Source organism: Cervus elaphus, chromosome 14, assembly GCF_910594005.1.
Source record: "Cervus elaphus chromosome 14, mCerEla1.1, whole genome shotgun sequence".
Lineage (NCBI taxonomy): Eukaryota > Metazoa > Chordata > Mammalia > Artiodactyla > Cervidae > Cervus > Cervus elaphus.
Window position 1 is genome coordinate 39,789,043 of NC_057828.1, and position 6,000 is coordinate 39,795,042.

Sequence of the window (6,000 nt, forward strand, 5' to 3'; positions counted from 1 at the left end):
ATCTTATGTTCACATGGAAGTTTCCCTAAATTTAAACACAATCTATCATCAGAAGATAATAACGTTGGTACCAAACACAGACAGAACACTATTTTCCAATATGAGATAATGTGCTTCCACTTCACATGAATGTAAATTGTTTTGTAAATCACAGAAGGACAATGGAAAAAACCTAGGGTGTTACTTTTAAAAACTAAAATTCAAAGATGGATGTCAATCTATGAATATGAGAGCTTGATGGTAATTTAGGTAAAACCACAGACTGATCCTAGATGCTGAAATTTTCTCTGCTGAGACAGTCAGGTTGGTTCTAGAAGCAAGCCTAAATCAAGAAGAGTTATACATTGTACTCTCTCCAGATGGAGGCTCACCATTTTAATGAAGGAAAAATGACTTGTACATTTTATTCTAATTTTGAATTAGGTATCTATGAGGATAATTTTAAAATACCCTTTTTAGAGTATCATGATATATTTTCAATGCTTGAATGGCATGCCAGCAAGATGCCAGTTTCTGGTTAGCGAGCCGTTCTTTGGGTTCACTGTGGAATATACTAACTCTCAAGTTCGTTTGAGTTTCCAAACCTCTTGTGGCAAAGTAAAAATCAAAAAACAGAAGAAACAATCCTTTGACATATTTTGCTTGCTGGGCAGTCCTATCTCATAGACTTCAGAATCAAATCATTAGTGTAAATGAATTTTCCTAATTATGCTTGGGAACCTGGCACACAGTTTTGAGAGTTGCTTCACATTGCCCTGCCCAGCTTGAACTCTAAAAATTGTTCAGTTGCTAAACCAAACATGCCTTAGGTTTGCCAAGGAAAATAATCTATTTTCCTATTTCCTGTGCTCCATCAGGGTACAAAACACAGAATAAGCCAAAATTCCTCCACAGTGGGCTTGCAGTCTTGAGGAGACCATTATTTTTGATGCAGAAAGTCAAATATTTTTTCCAGAACCAATTTTCTTGCTGACCACACCGAGCATTGAGAAATCAGCAAGCGCCTTCTTGGGAAAAATTGAATTGAAGAAGGAATTTGGCTTTAGAAAACAGGAAGTGGTTTTCTATTACTGTATAAGGCCAAGACAGAAAGACTTTTAAACCACATTGTCAAAGGTGTGTGAATAAGCTCTAGAGGCAGTGACTATTCCTTCTGAAGCTTATCTAAACCAAAGCCATCTTTATCCATTATTCCTCATATAATGACAAAGTTAGGATAACACTGATGGACTTTTCTCTCTGTTCAAGGAAGAGGAGATCGAGTTGGAAAAGACCAGTTCAACACTTTTAAGAAGTCTTTAGTACAAACATATTTCATCCATTAGGGTAATGTTTTCCTCAGGCTTGTCCAGGAATAAATCCCAATCTTCTCCCCTTAACATCCCAAAGACACAGTTGATTTGTTTTTAGTTGGGGCAATGAAATGTTTAAATGGGAAACACATGTCCATTTGGTCTGGAGAGGACATGCTAGGAGCTTCTTGTTTACGAGGCCCCCACTCAGCAATAATCTGACAGCCACAGAAAGACTAAACAAGCAACTAGCAATTAACTCCTAAATAATAGTTCTTCCTGGGAAGATAGTGGATTTTAAATCCATGTAGAATACTCAGTACCTAATATAAGATTTAAAAGGCTCTTTATTTCAAAAAGGAGGAAGTGCTGTTAAAAACCTTACTTAGCTGTTGCCTTTCTCTTTGTTGGAATGCAAACAATTTGATCTGTTCCACTCAAACGCTCATGATGCTGCCTGTCCTAGGTGGTATTTCCGCCTAGATATTTCTTCCCAGCATTTCTTTGACTTTTATATTCTTTTATAAATTCTAAATCCCAAAGCACAATCTGGGAAATTGGGAAGAAAAATATTATCTCCTAAGACAATTACCGGAGAAGGCAACGGCCACCCCACTCCAGTACTCTTGCCTGGAAAATCCCATGGATGGAGGACGCTGGTAAGCTGCAGTCCATTGGGTCGCTAAGAGTCGGACACGACTGAAGCCACTTAGCAGCAGCAACAGCAAGACAATTACACTGAATAAACAACATAGAGAAGTTGCTGAATCAAAAAAATCTCAGGAGATAGTGACATGTGGAGTGGAAGTTTAAGGTCAGCATTTTTGGTACCAGGACAGGAGCACATAGCAGGGACCACAGTTTAATCAGTCTTGCTTATAGCTGTTACCATGGCATAAGTGTTTGCTCATGGCCCTGTGGGCTGTTAATAGTGAGTCTGTCTTGTAAATAAAATAAATATAGTAAGTTAAACACATGGAATATTTTATACAACTGCTATGAGTGGTGTTTCTGGAAATAACAGCTTTTAGAAACAAAATAAGTTCTTAGACTGATAATGTTGACACACCATTCCCTATACTACTCTAAACCTTGTTAGAAGACCTAAATGTTACATTGTTTAAATCCCACCCAATAATGTTTTCTGGTGTTTTCCAGTGTTTGAGTATTTGCTATAGGACTATAGGTCTTTTTTAGTACTATTAAACTTAATATTTTGGGGGGGCTCCAAAATCACTGCAGATGGTGACTGCAGCCATGAAATTAAAAGATGCTTCCTCCTTGGAAGGAAAGTTATGACCAACCTAAATAGCATACTAAAAAGCAGAGATGTTACTTTGCCAACAAAGGTTTGTCTAATCAAGCCTATGGTTTGTGTGCATGTATGCATGTCATGTATGCATGTGAGAATTGGACTGTGAAGAAAGCTGAGGGCTGAAAAATTGATGCTTTTGAACTGTGGTGTTGGAGAAGACTCTTGAGAGTCCCATGGACTGCAAGGAGATCCAACCAGTCCATCCTAAAGGAGATCAGTCCTGGGTGTTCATTGGAAGGACTGGTGCTGAAGCTGAAACTCCAATACTTTGGCCACCTCATGCGAAGAGTTGACTCATTGGAAAAGACCCTGATGCTGGGAGGGATTGGGGGCAGGAGGAGAAGGGGACGACAGAAGATGAGATGGCTGGATGGCATCACCGACTTGATGGATATGAGTTTGAGTAAACTCTGGGAGTTGGTGATGAACAGGGAGGCCTGGCATGCTGCGATTCTTTTCGGGTCTCAAAGAGTTGGACATGACTGAGCGACTGAATTGAACTAAACTGAAACTTAATATATATAATTTGTTAATAATGAGCATTAATACAGTAATAATTAATAATAAATGTATTTATAAAGAAGGGTTTCCCAGGTTTCTCAGTAGTAAGAATCCACCTGCTAATGCAGGAGACATGAGTTCACTCTCTGGGTCCAGAAGATCTTCTGGAGAAGTAATGGCAATCCGCTGTAGTATTTTGGCTTGGGAAATTCATGAAGAGAGGAGCCTGGGGGCCTAAAGAGTTTGCCACAACTTAGTGACTGAGCATGCACGCTTGCACATATTTATAAACAGACATGTTTTGGATATTCATAATAAAAAGTAAAGAGCATACAGAATGTTGAAAATACTTGAAGAATAACTTATGACTTTGGGAATTGTCAAGAATTCCTGGGAATGAGGATTAATTAAATCCTAAGATTAATACTTGGGAATTTGAGGCACTAGTCCTTGGTGAACTTGGAAGGAAACATCATTCATGAACAGAACACCAAGTTTCAGTATTCAGTGCCTTAGCGAAGGGTGGTCAAAATGTTTTGAACTTGGAAATTGGAAGAGCTAGATTAAAAACCTTCTTACAGAGACATACCCTCTAGACAGCTTTCAGCAACCAACTGGCAATATGGAAATACTAACAATTTACTGGATTGTTGATGAGCTCAAAGAAGATTAAGAATTTCACTTTGTACCCTTTCATGTACTTTAGGTAAATTCAGGCAGTTATCTCAAATAATCTTGCCAAATTTTGCATGCCCACTATAAAGTTGGAAGGAGCCAAAACTGAGGTGGAAGGCTGACTGGGACATTGGTAGAAAGAGCTTTGTGGCTAGTTCCAAGTATTCTGCCCATAATAATGAGACTTCTCTGTCTGGAAAATGGGATCAGGAAGGGGCATGGTGAATGGTGCATGGATTTTGAGATTCTGGAGGTTTCTGCTGACTGTCCCCAACAAGTTTCCAGATTCAGTGGCCTTTCTTTTTTGATACTAGAAAATCTTTTACCAGCCTAGTGAGAAAACAAGCAGAAAAGAATCAACTAGAGCAAAAATCAAAAATCAAATGTGACCCAAGAGAGTGACATGTACATACTGTTATATTTAAAATAGATAAGCAGCAAGGACCCACAGTACAGCCAGGGAACTCTGCTCAATATTCTGCAATATCAGCTAAAAATAAAGGAAAAATGTGACCCAAGCATACTATCCAAATATTTAAGGTCATTAGGATACCTTAGCCATCCAGCTTTTCTACTGTTTCCAATTTCAACCATTTAAGTACTATATTAAACTTTCTACAACATCTGTATAACATCCGTACTCCTTTCTTTAATATTACCCTTTAATTTCGTCCATTTCTAGTCTTGTCCAAAACAATAATAAACATGAAATTATTGATTGATGTGCAAATTTTATTTCCCTAAAACATATTTGTACAACTGTTACACATATCATAGCACATTGGTACATAACTATTAGAGTAAACAAATGTCCATCTGTGTACCATTTCAGATTATCTTGTCTACCACTGGACCACACTTTGATAAAGAGTTCTAAAGACTATTTTCACTGAGTGTACTAACAAAGCGTAAGAAAAGGCATTTTGTCTTAAGTGAGTAAATGAAAGCAGACCTGTGAAGTCACACAGGACCCCACGCCCAGAAGGGTCCCATGTTCAGTGTAATACTCTGATGTCTCCTTCCTAAAATTCTTAATAATTTTTGAACAGGAAGCCCCACATTTTCATTTTGCATAATGTGCTACAAATTATATAGTCAGTTCCAAAGGGATAGAGGACTATAAAAAAAAACTGAAAGCACAGAGATAAATCCACACACCTATGGACACCTTATCTTTGACAAAGGAGGCAAAAATATACAATGGAGAAAAGACAATCTCTTTAATAAGTGGTGTTGGGAAGACTGGTCAACCACCTGAAAAAGAATGAAACTAGAACACTTTCTAACACCATACATAAAAATAAACTCAAAATGGATTAAAGATCTAAATGTAAGACCAGAAAATATAAAACTCCTAGAGGAAAACATAGGCAGAACACTCTCTGACATAAATCACAGCAAGATCCTCTATGACCCACCTCCCCGAGTGATGGAAATAAAAGCAAAACTAAACAAATGGGACCTAATTAAACTTCAAAAGTTTTGCACAATAAAGGAAACTATAAGCAAGGTGGAAAGACAGCCTTCAGAATGGGAGAAAGTAATAGCAAATGAAGCAACTGACAAAGAATTAATCTCAAAAATATACAAGCAGTATATGCAGCTCAATACCAGAAAAATAAATGGCCCAACAAAAAAATGGGTCTAAACAGATATTTCTCCAAAGAAGATATACAGATGGCTAATAAACACATGAAAAGATGCTCAACATCATTCATTATCAAAGAAATGCAAATCAAAACCACAATGAGGTACCATCTTACGCCAGTCAGAATGGCTGCTATCAAAAAGTCTAAAAACAATAAATGCTGGACAGGGTGTAGAGAAAAGGGAAGCCTCTTATATTGTTGGTGGGAATGCAAACTAGTATAGCCACTATGTAGAACAGTGTGGAGACTCCTTAAAAATCTGAAAATAGAACTGCCATACGACCCAGCAATCTCACTGCTGGGCATACACACCGAGGAAACTAGAATTGAAAGAAATACATGCACCCCAATGTTCATCACGGCACTGTTTACAAGAGCTAGGACATGGAAGCAACCTAGATGTCCATCAGCAGACAAATGGATAAGAAAGCTGTGGTACATATACACCATGGAATATTACTCAGCCATTAAAAAGAATGCATCTGAGTCAGTTCTAATGAGGTGGATGAAACTGGAGCCTATTATACAGAGTGAAGCAAATCAGAAAGAAAAACACCAATACAGCATA